The 13,018-nt window shown below is 36.5% G+C and overlaps 1 long non-coding RNA gene across 1 annotated transcript in view; it reads right to left on the bottom strand.

The window, feature by feature from the left end:
* LOC131360491 (uncharacterized) overlaps window positions 1-13,018 on the bottom strand; it is a 46,066-nt gene that overhangs the window by 25,896 nt on the left and 7,152 nt on the right. Inside the window, exon 2 of the long non-coding RNA XR_009205886.1 lies at window positions 11,627-11,651. This is a non-coding gene — a long non-coding RNA (uncharacterized LOC131360491). The remainder of the gene's footprint in view (window positions 1-11,626; window positions 11,652-13,018) is intronic.

Raw genomic sequence — 13,018 nt, 5'->3', positions numbered from 1 at the left:
CATTCCTGGCAGCTTGAAAAACTGAAATTTCAAAGGAAGGATATTATTATTATTATTATTATTATTATTATTATTATTATTATTATTATTATTGTTGTTGTTGTTCTTATTAATTAATTAACTCATTTATTTTAATTATATATTTTTTTTTAAATCTTATTCAAATGCTCAAACTTATTCAAAGTCTCCTCTATCTACTGTTTATAACCACATGGCACTACTGTTTAAGAAAATGATAACTAGATATTCATAAATTACTTTAAAAGGCTAAGTCAAATGAATACCTAAAGTGTGTGAGGAATTATAAATGAATTTGTTTTCTAGAACACACCAAACACTTGAATGCTGAGATAACATGAGACACTATTGGGACCCTTAATAAAGCAAGTAGTTCAGGTGCCTTCACATTTGACCTTGACTCAAACATTCAGTCTCTCATTCCTTAGATATCACATGAGTTTGAATAATCTCAGATGGATGGACGGACAAGCTGAAAACATAAAATCTCCACCACCTAGTGGTGGAGGTAGAAATGTAAGGTTATATTTGATTACATCAGACCACACTTGTGTAACTGAATGGCAGCTATTTAGTTACTGCAGTGGCTAGTGTTTTATCTGGTGTCAATGAACACGCTAATGTAATGTAAAGCACTTAGCACAGACAACTTTAAAAATAATTTTACTGTACAGTATAATGACACAAAGCGATGCCTTTAATAAAAAAAAGAAAAAAAAAGAAAAGAAATGTTTTAACTGTTCCAACTGTAAATCTGCCAGGAAATCTGTGCAACAGCAGAGAAATAATTTGTTCTTCATTGTAGCACAAACTGGAAAGCTGGAATCCTCCTTCATTTTCCATTTGTCCAGTTTGGCTCTGGAATGTATGGCCTACTTTCTACCAGAGCAGATACCCAGTATAATAAACACACACACACTGCAAAGCTTACAGTGCTATGTATGTGTTACATCTCCAGTGAATTCTCATCGATTTAACAGCTCCACCTGGTTATTATACCATTAATAACTAGCATACGTTATCTGGTTTAAGTTGTTTTGCTAACTTATCATGCAACAACTCTTTCTAAAAGTAAGCAAACCCAGAACGTGCTAGAGTTTAAAAAGCCAACTGAACTGTTTTGCTTTTAATGAGGGCTACAAAGCATTAAGTGTATGGTTTGTATTTTAAATTTTATTAATGGGATTCTAATGAACAGTGGAATAGATGCTTGTTAAACAACATATATATATAGATTTCAGTTATTTTTAAGAGTTATTTCATATTTAGCATAGTCATAATAGCATACTTGGGTCATTGTAAACTTTGTATAAAATCAGATCTTGATTATATGCAAAGTTCAAGAGTAAATCTGCATATCATTTGCTCAGAGTATAATGCTTTTAATGACCAGAAGCTGGTTCTTTTTCAGGAGCTGGTTATAAGCAATTCTCTAATATCCATGGTGACAAGATGACAAGAACTCATTTCATTAGAGGTGCTGTTCCTAAATAATTAGACAGTGTTTGCTTTAACGTTTAAAGGTTAGCATTGAATTGGAGGTGACTGGACGTCGGTCCACAGAACAGTTTCTCAGGGTTTTGCTGTAGGCTCTGCTCGGGAATTCGTTCTCATTTTGTCTCCACTCAGTAGGTCGTGTTTTGATTTGCAGACTTGATGCTAAAAGTTACATCTAGTATATTTACATGGGAAAATCTTATTCAGAGTTAGTTTATGTGAGTAGTGAAGTATGGTTACTGAGTGCAACATTCTGATTATGCATATTTCCTGCATTTAGTTCACGCCTAATCACCTACAACTCTGCCTTTAACAAGGGATAGACTTCCAAGTCCACTCATTACCAAATGGAGACGATCACGCTGTCTTTGAACTGCCATTACATTGGTCAGCTTTCAACAGGAAGGAATTAGTGTTAAGTCTATAATGACCTCAGAAACTCCACTGACCTAATAGTTCATCAGGAGATCCTGGTTGCTGCTGTAGAAAGGACATTATCTACATTTACATTATTTAGTGTCCAGTGTCACCCAAATGAGGATGAGGTTCCCTTCTGAGTCTGGTTCCTCTCAAGGTTTCTTCCTCAGAAGAAGGAAGTAGCTTTATTTGCTGTCAAGTGTAAACAATATAAATTCAAGCAAGGTCCATTTAAAAACAAAAGACTGGTGTAATATATGAATGAGTAGATCTAATAGGATTCCAATGTATTGGAAGGTATTGCAATATAAATAGCCTTAGTTTAATTGATTTATATTTCCACAATATAGTTTACATTCTCATCGTTCAGGAGTTAGTACTCGTTTCAGCACATACTATGATTTTGCATTTTACATATTTATTTCTTTTTATATCATGCTACAGCTAATTGTGTACACAACAATTGTGTGCATTAATTAATAAAGCCATAATAAGCTAAATCAGGGTCAGGAAATTACAATATGTGCATAGGATGAAGACTATTCTTTATTTATTTGTATTTTTCACTATTTTGATTTGTTCAATGAATAAAATATAACATTATAGTTGTTGTTAATTGAAAGGATAAGATTCCCTAGCTTTCATATACCACACTTACAGCTCACTTTAAATTAATTTAGAACTTTATTCCTAAAAATGTCTTTCCTTAAGATTGAAGTCAATTTCAGTGCATTAAGATAGACTTTAAATATGCAATACTATTAATGAATTAATTGGAAAATTGCAACAAACACTGCTCCTCACTCCAGCTAATATTGTCCAGGAAAATATGAAAATAACCAAAAATAATTTCCCCATCTTTTGCACAATTTCTGAATAGCACTAAAATTACATCAGATATCTGAATATCGGTGTGTAAAAAATTCTTAATCGAATTAAATTGTAATATGTTTAAAGAACAGTGCAATGCTGAATGTGAAGTCCATGTAGTTTCATCTGCTGCATTTGAAAAGAAAAAATGTGTTGGTTCTGATCAAAAGGAAGCTCTTTTTATCTCTTTATATACAAGGCTCATATTGACACATAGATCACCATCAGTGTATACTCTAGTACCTGATGTTTGTACAGTAATTTATTCATAGCGCCTTCACGTTTCCATATGCAAAGCTTCCATATTATTCAGTTGCTGTTGGCCAGATGGCATTCTCCATTATAAACCTAGACCTCAAATGCCATCTAATGTGGATTAATGCAGGTTCTGCCAGAGGCACAGTCTGGTCAGGATGGAGCCTAGCTGTCACGTCTTAATACCGTATCCCAATCTGTCAAACTGCCTGCTCATTTCAGGTTCGTGTATCCAATGAGTTTCTCATATCCTCCCCAGAGGAGAGTGAAATTAAAAAGATGAACCATTACCAATCAGTTGGGATTTTGTCAATCTCATCATGTCTCTCTAACCTTCTTTCCTGTCTCTCTGGCTCTCTCCTGTGAGATGAATAGATGCTTGGATGCCCCATCAGTTATTTAGCTAATGAATGTCTGCTTGTCATGTTGAGAAAGAGCAAAACCGGGACTGTGTGTGTCTCTGGTTGTCAGGTGGAATACACACTCACCCTTGACAGTACTCTTTTTCTGACTGTGATGACTATTGTGTTTGTTCCACGCTTCACCTTGTGATGGATGTCCACCGTCAAGGGATGTCTCCTAATGTGTGTGTCTCCTTCCTACTCTTTTCAATCTTGTTTTCTCTTTTAGTCCCTATGCCTCATGTCCCTATCCTATAAACCACCCCCCTTTCCCCCGTCCCATTCCGTCCCATTCCTTACGGTGTCCTACCCTCTTCACTTCAATAGGTATATTAGTAAATGGGAATGTGGAATCTTCAAAGTTCTGTGTCATGCATTGATATGAACGCTTGGCAAGAGTAACCGTTGTAGACAGTCTGTTAACATAGAAAGGCCTTTCGGGTCTGTTTTTATCCCTCTTTCTCCGAAACTAGCAGTTATTGATGGCTGGGTAGTGGAAGAGCCAGCACTCTAGATAATAAAGGAGAGAGTGGAACTGTCCAAGCCAATGCATCAGCCTGGAGACTCTACAGTGGAAGACTCATTGTTTTCTATTAAACAAGGTAACAAGGCAAACCCCATCCTCCACTATAAATTCAATCCGAAACACCGTACATTACAACACAAGCCTGAGACTTGTCCATGGAAGACAGCGGACCTGCCATTTATTTTTTACTGTCTGAAAATGGGAAAAATCTGGGACCAGCTAGAGGATAAAGGAGAGTTAATACCAGACCGGGGCACTATGTTTACTGAGGTGTCGATATTTTGATGCCAGCAGAAAAATCATTAGAATCCAATTAAATCTGCTTTTCTGAATGTAAGCTGTTAACTCAAGTTCAGCTGTTTTTCTTTTCTTCTTCTTGAAAATAAATTGAATGAAATTAAAACCAGACACCGGCAGGAGGATTAGGTAACAGTTCATAAAAACAAAGATAATACTGATGTGGGAAATACCAAACACTTTTTTAACAACAACAAAAAAAATCTGTGCTATCTATTTTTTTCCCTCTCAGTTAAAGAACTGTGATTATATTGTCTCGAGACCTGATTGTAATACATTCCATTAATCCACAAACACCATTATTTCACCACACAGAAGATCTGGAGGACTTGATAATCTACTACTGGGCTCTCAAACCTGTTTGTCACTGTTAATACTATAATACCATCGAGCTGATCAGGGATTACCAACAATTCACCTGGGTTGATGCTGTGAAAAAGGTATTTGAGGATAAGCTGAAAACAAAAGTGAATAAGACTGAGTATCTCCTCATCATGGCACCTGTTAGTGGGTGGGATATATTAGGCAGCAAGTCAACACTTTGTCCTCAAAGTTGATGTTAGAAGCAGGAAAAATGGACAAGTGTAAGGATTTGAGTGAGTTTGATGAAGGGCCAAATTGTGATGGCTAGACCACTGGATCAGAACATCTCCAAAACTGCAGCTCTTGTGGGGTGTTCCCGGTCTGCAGTGGTCAGTATCTATAAGAAGTGGTCTAAGGAAGGAACAGTGGTGAACCGGTGACAGGGTCATGGGCGGCTGAGGCTCATTGATGCACGTGGGGAGAGAAGGCTGGCCCGTGTGATCCGATCCAACAGAGCTACTGTTACTCAAACTGCTGAAGAAGTTAATGCTGGTTCTGAAAGGGGTCAGAATACACAGTGCAGGACGGGTCAGGGCTGTTTTGGCAGCAAAACGATGGGACAAACACAATATTAGGCAGGTGGTCATAATGTTATGCCTGATCAGTGTAAATCGCTTATTTATTTCAGTGTACAAACGTAAGGAAATTTTTTTGTCAGACTTGTTTGTCTCATATTAATGATTTAAATCTAAAGGAAATCCATAAATCTAGACCAATAAGACAAGCCATTCAATTAGTACAAAAGAAATGGCACCCTATAAAAGCAGTAAGAGTTACTGTATGCTGATGTAGCTGATGCAATGCAAAGCTGCAATGCTGGAAGATTTAACACACACTGACCCAGGAGGTTCTCTTCTACCATATAGTTGTTGTTCTGTTGGTTCTTTGAGTTTTTTGGGCATCACTAAATGTAAATCAGCTAAGCTATGGACAAGCTACTCATAGCTTAATTTATGCGTAATTGGTATTTATTAATAGAAACATGGGAATGAAGAAACTCAGCATTAATTAAATGTTTGGTTTGTGTTAGGAAAACATATACATCACCAAAATCCTCTAATGATATACTTCTGTTTGTCTTGGTGTTTATTACTTATGGATGTGGCTGGTATGATATATGGGTATCACATCATGTTATGGATGTTTTCTTTATTCATCCTCTGAAATTGGGTGAATATGTAAAGCAACCTTGACTGTATGATGATGATTTCTATATATTATAATAGTTTATTTAACCCACACCTGCTACTGACACATTCACCAGTAGGACCTTTTTCTGTTTAATTGAACTTTTCCTTATTGGCTAGTTAATGATTTTAGAGAGCAGGTAGTTTCCGCTAAGCTAATTGCTCCACTTCACTTTAGCTCCACCGGGTGTTGTCTTTTTTCTCTTCAGTTTCAGAAGTCCCACGTGAACAAGACTTGAAAGAACTGCAAGAACTAATGCTAACTCGGAATCCTCAGCTCTCTGATATTTGTGCTGTGATCTGTAATCTCTACAGGCTGGTAATTTTCAGACATTTTGTCATCACAGCTGGCACAGAACAAAACCATTAAATCCTATAAAAGCCTAGGCTGAAAGATTGTGCTCTCAAGCAGTTGCCAAATACTGGACTGCATAAAAAAAGCATCTCATGACTCATGTATGGTTGTTTTGTTTAACTCAACAACACTTTAGGTGGGTTTATTATTGTTTGATATAACACACAGGAGCAAGATATTGTAAAACACTTGAGTAATTGTATTCTGTTATCGTATTCTTAAGTATTCTTTTGGTGGTATTTATACTTTAGTTTAGATTGTTATTGAAATTAGAAATAAAAAACATTTTTTCTTAGTCCTTACTTTTTTATTTAAAAAAGAGATAAGCCACAGATATCTGGAGATAAGCCACAAGTCTACAGAGCTAATCTTGAGCTCCACCCCCCCAAATTTTTCAGTATAGCGAAAGATACAAACTCATAAAAGCATATAAACTCATAAAATGAGCCCTTTATACTGACTCTTAACTGACATTACATTTTACTAATTTGCTAACATAACTGGCTATATTTGACTAAAATTGTCATGGATGGCTTCGTTAATTGGGTTTGTTTATACCCTGTGCCATGCGTCTTTGTTTGTTTGCCCCGCCCGATCCTACGCCCGTTCCCGCCTCTTCACACCTGTCCCTCTTGTTTCACTAATTACCTTCCCTATATTTACCTGCTGTCTTGTACCACTGAGTCTTTTGTTAGCTGGATTTGCCTCCTGGTTTCTGCTGTTTGTTTTGTGTTTATTTTTTTATTTTTTATTTTTTTAAGTTGTCTAGTTTTCCTTAGTGTTTCCATGTGTCTGTATTTTGTTATTTTATTAATAAAACCCAAGTTTGTCATTTTATCCCTGCATTTGGATCTGGATTCTGTACCTATGGAGGCACCCACTCATGACAAAAATGAATTAAAGCTATCATCAATTCCAATAGTGTAACACAACCAAGGTAACAAGTCAAATAAAGACAAAATACTAAAGGATTAATGGTAAAGACTAAAAGATTTGAGGTAAGGATTGATAACTCCACCCCTTTTCTGCTCCCAGTTCTTATCCCAAGTCATTTTATGCTCAATTATAGAAATCAATTTAATTTAATTAATTAATTTGCCACCCTTTAGTTCTCAAGTTTTAAACTTTTGAGAAACTTTTTACATGAAACTTTATTTATATGGAAATAGTTAATTTCTTCAGTTAAAAACTTTTTCATTATTATTACAGCTTTTTGGCTTTCGCTTGAGTGCATCTTTCCTGGATGCTATCACAGTAACCCGTGTGTGATGCGTTATACTTTCACTCGTCATTTCTAAGTGTTTATTTTCACCCGTGCATGAGCGTATCATGTAACACACATTAGTCAGATTCATCACAACGAGCAACAAATGTCTCAAGTCTGCATCTGTGCCGCAACGATTCATAACGTCCTGAGAATCTAACATAGGTTTCCAGTAAAACATTTCCAATGAGCTGCTTACAGTGATGGACAAATAATTGTCCTTTAAAATCATTATATACTTCTTGGGTGTAGGAATTATGACATGTTGCATAGCAAATGCAATCATAATTTACCGTGCTCAATCTTTCTCAGTGTACCTTAATCAACAGCTCAAATGAGACCTTGCTCCCCCCCCAGTAGCCCATAAATCAAGTGCAACACATAACCTTAATTCCACACTGAGCAGGAGCAGTTGCTGTGACCTCCCCCAGTCTTATAAAAGATCCAATGTCAGCCAATCTCCCTGTGTGAGAGGAAATAAGTTTGGTTGCAGTAATTTCTGGAAAGCTGACAAGTTTATTGTGTTGGGATCTCTTGGGCTCAGAGTGATGAAATGACACATAGGCTGTAAAGCGTTGATCTGAAGACACTCTCTTTACCTTGTTAAGGCTGTGCTGCAGCAGGGAAGTCTGGCTCTATACTGTCACCACTCACAAGGGCAAGGACTTCAGCTGACCTTTCGGGTTTTCTATCGTCTTTGTCAAGACGATTATAAAACAAGTTACAGGACTGTGGTGGCAGAATGTGGTGGCAGATATGGCAGGTTTTTGTGATGTGGAAAAAAAAGAAAAGGAAGATAAGTCATGGGTTTTTTCCACTCTCAATTTTTATATGGATTTTTCAGATTATGTTAGAAATAATCAGAAACTGTTTTTAGGGCAAATAAACAATAACCTAGCTGCATAAGTGTGTATAACCTTTAACACTTTGTTGAAGCGTCTGTTTGGGTAAGAGTCTATCAGTGTGGCACATTTTAACTTGCCAATATTTTCACTCTATTTCTTGCAAAAAAAAAAAAACAATCTAGATCTATTAAACTGTTAGGACATCTCCAGAGAACATCGCTTCAGGTAACACCACAGATTTTTAGTTCATTTTTAGTTTTAGGTCCAGGCTCTGGGCAGTTCATTCATCAACACTGATCTTCTTTTGGTTAAGCCTTTCCGTTGTTGATTTGGTTGTATGCTTTGGGTCATTGTTATGACAAAAGGTGAAATTCCTTTTCATCTTCAGCTTACTAGCAGACACCTGAAGGTTCTGCACTAAAATGGACTGGTATTTGTAGCTATTCTTGATTCCATCCACCTTGATAAAAGCCCCTGTTCTGGCTGTAGAAAAGCAGCCTTAATGCATAATAAATTATTATACCTTTTGGAATTGATGTTGGTTTGGGGTGATTTAGTTGAGCTTGGATGTTTTTTTTTGTTTTGTTTTTTTGTGAGAAAGGGCTTCCATCTAGCTACACTAGCCCATAGCCCAGACATGTGAAGGATATGAGAGATTGTTGTCACTTGCAGAGAGTAATCAGTACTTGTCAGATATTCCTGAAGCTTCTTTAATGCTGCTGTAGGTCTTTTTACAGCCTCTGTGGTAAATACTTCTGTTCTTTTTTAAATTTTGGAGCGATCTCATGTCCTTGGCGGTGTCACTGTGGTTCTACATTCTCTCCATTTGTTGATTGGATTTACACCATTTCAGGGTACATCATGGTACAAAAAAATTCTTCAAGTGGATGAACGAAAGATGCAAAGAAAGAGATTCTGTGATTGTTATTCAACACATGGTAGATGGTGACTATCTGTGTGAGCTTATAGCTTCAATACAAGTGAATGAAACTGTTTTCCACACTGAAACATGCTTTTTCAGAAAGCAGGGTTCTAAAAAAAGATCTGGGGCTACCATTAGATGGAGATTTTCCATAGTAGTATCTTATAAGATTTATTCCCAAACAAGGAACACATTCAGAGAAAGTAGGCTACACGTCTTTTCACAGTAACTGCAGGAAATTGGCTGTTAACTTAAATGAGCAATATAAAAGGCTTGAAAAGGAGAAATACAAACCTGCTGAAACATTGGTTAAGGTACCAAAGTAGGTTGCCTCATAGGAAGAGTTGCAGGATGAAGAAGTTCTTAATGTTTATATTATTAAGGGTTTGTCATTTACATTATTATACGAATAATATTGTATATTTCTATAAACTGTTTATACAATATATTATATATGTACAGTAATTTAGCCAGTATTGCATTTAACCCCTAAAGACTGTGAGCCAATTAAAATCCTGCTGAATGTCTACACTCCAAGCATCAAATTTTTATTAAGCATCAGCAGTGTCTGAGAAAGTGAAGACAGAAGAACATCTCCGCCTCACTCGATCAACTATCTTCTCTTTTTAATGCATCAAAGTAACTAAAGTGATAATAATCTGGAAATGTGTTGAGTTAAAAACCGTCACAACTTAACATCACACCTACAGAAATAAAGCATTAGCTAGCTAAAACTAGCTAACCAGATATTCTGATAGTTTATAGTACGAAAATTATGAATTAATCTTAACATGCCACGATGTTTAGTAGTGATTCAATTTTGTCTGAAATATTTCCAAGTGCAGCATTTAGGTAATGCTAGGACAACAGCTCAAATGGATCTCGGGACTGAATTAAGATTTTTGGGGGCGGTGGTAGCTCAAGTGGTTAAAGCTCTGGGTTGTTCAGAAGATCGGGGTTTAAGCTGCCACTGTTGGGCCCTTGAGCAAGGCCCCTAACCCACCCTACTCCAGGAGTGCTGCATCATGGCTGACCCTGCACTCTGACCGCAACCCCCAAGGATGGGATATGTAAAGAAAGAATTTCACTGTGCAGTAATGTATATGTGACAAATAAAAACAATTTAACTTATACAGTAAACACAGCTGCTTTTCTTTCCAAATACTTTGCACATTTAAGGTGTGTTTTTTCACTGAGAACTGAGGAGAATTATAGCATCAGCATTTTGACAAATTAGTTTATTCTAATATACTGTGTGTGTATATATATATATATATATATATATATATATATATATATATATATATATATATATAAAGTTTAAAAAATTCTCTCATAAAAACAACTTGTTCGATGTGAAAGACTAAGAGAATGGAGTGTATGTGTGGAAAAAGCTGGGCTTAAACCTGAACCCTAGACATAAATAATTGACAGGGCAGAGTCAATGTCACCATTTTGTAAGTTTGACACAGAAGAGAGCTGTCAGTTGTGACACTGTGGCCAGAAAAAGGGGACTGAGGCATCAGCTACTGATGGATGACAGTGAGACAGAAACAGAGAGAAAAACAAAGATCTTTATAATTGCAGGTAGTTTTAGATACACTGTCAGAAAAAACATGTCCACAGCCAATATAAGAATAATGGCCATTTTACATTTTTTCACATATACACTTTTTCCATGCACATGTCCACTGATAGGTATATGGTCTGTTGCTGGATTTGCTTCAATTTCAATATTATTCTTCAGCTAAAAAGAGCAGAGCCTTGACACTGGCAGTAAGAATATAATTTACACAACAGCATGAAGCAAATTGCATTAATTAAGTTGTGAAGCAAATACTGAAGACAGTTACAGTAAATGATAAGTCTTAAGAATCACACTGGGATACAGAGGCATGGGGAGTGACTGACTTTTAAACCTTGATATAATGATGATGCGCTGATAACCAGACCTGTTCCTTTCATAGTGACCTATAAACAAACATCCAACATTTATTTTAAGATAGATAGATGGACTAATAGTTGGATAAATGGATTGATAGTTGGATAGATAGATAGATAGATAGATAGATAGATAGATAGATAGATAGATAGATAGATAGATAGATAGATAGATAGATATACTGTAGATAGATAGATAGATAGATAGATAGATAGATAGATAGATAGATAGATAGATAGATATACTGTAGATAGATATACTGTAGATAGATAGATAGATAGATAGATAGATAGATAGATAGATAGATAGATAGATAGATAGATAGATAGATAGATAGATAGAGAAACAATTTTGTAAATCCTTATTGATTTCTCTGATGCTGAGGTCAGCTTTCCACAGGAAGAGATGGAAGAGCTAACCTTTAGCACTGCTTCCAATATTAAACATAAAAAGTTGATAATCCATACCTGTTTTCTTTCCTTTCATGGTGACCTACAAGAAAAAGAAGAAAAATGTTTCGTTTAGTATTATACTGTCAGGATGCACAATAATCTTTGTTGTCGAGGCAAAGAAGCGGTCAAATAATTGGCAAGGGTCCAGGCAATGAACAAACAGTCTGAACTAGGGCAGGTAATATCAAACTGAGAATACAGACAAGCAGAGAAATGATCAGTGATTCAGAAGGCTTGGAACCAACTGGTACAAAGACACAGAATGTATATTTCTCAAATGTGTGTGTGTGTGTGTGTGTGTGTGTATATGTGTGTGTGTGTGTGTGTGTGCTTGTGTGTGAAATACATTAGTATTATAGTAGCTAGTATAGATATTTACTACCTAATATAGTATTGTACTGAATATACACTAGAATTATAGTTATTACATTATAAACATAATGCACACTGGTCAGCCATATCATTATGAGCAGTGACTGGTGAAGTGAATAAGACTGAGTATCTCCTCATCATGGCACCTGTTAGTGGGTGGGATATATTAGGCAGCAAGTCAACATTTTGTCCTCAAAGTTGATGTTAGAAGCAGGAAAAATGGACAAGTGTAAGGATTTGAGCGAGTTTGATGAAGGACCAAACTGTGAAGTCTAGACCACTGGATCAGAGCATCTCCCAAACTGCAGCTCTTGTGGGGTGTTCCCGGTCTGCAGTGGTCAGTATCTATCAAAAGGGGTCCAAGGAAGGAACAGTGGTGAACCAGAGACAGGGTCATGGACGGTCAAGGCTCATTGATACACGTGGGGAGAGAAGGCTGGCCCGTGTGATCCGATCCAACAGACGAGCTACTGTTGCTCAAACTGCTGAAGAAGTTAATGCTGGTTCTGATAGAAAGATGTCTTTTGGCAGCAAAAGGAGGACAGGTGGTCATAATGTTATGTACAGTTGTGCTCATAAGTTTACATACCCTGGCAGAATTTATGATTTCTTGGCCATTTTTCAGAGAATATAAATGATAACACAAAAACTTTTCTTTCACTCATGGTTAGTGTTTGGCTGAAGCCATTTATTATCAGTCAACTGTGTTTACTCTTTTTTAAATCATAATGACAACAGAAACTACCCAAATGACCCTGATCAAAAGTTTACATACCCTGGTGATTTTGGCCTGATAACATGCACAGAAGTTGACACAAACGGGTTTGAATGGCTATTAAAGGTAACCATCCTCACCTGTGATCTGTTTGCTTGTAATTAGTGTGTGTGTATAAAAGGTCAATGAATTTCTGGACTCCTGACAAACCTTTGCATCTTTCGTCCAGTGCGGCACTGACTGAGCCATCTGAGTCATGGGGAAAGCAAAAGAATTGTCAAAGCAGCACAACTGTATATATATATATACTACCAGTCAAA

Source organism: Hemibagrus wyckioides, linkage group LG10 (genome assembly GCF_019097595.1).
Source record: "Hemibagrus wyckioides isolate EC202008001 linkage group LG10, SWU_Hwy_1.0, whole genome shotgun sequence".
NCBI classification, from domain to species: domain Eukaryota; kingdom Metazoa; phylum Chordata; class Actinopteri; order Siluriformes; family Bagridae; genus Hemibagrus; species Hemibagrus wyckioides.
The sequence above is the reverse complement of the archived record's forward strand: the minus strand, read 5'-3'. Positions and strand labels throughout refer to the sequence as shown.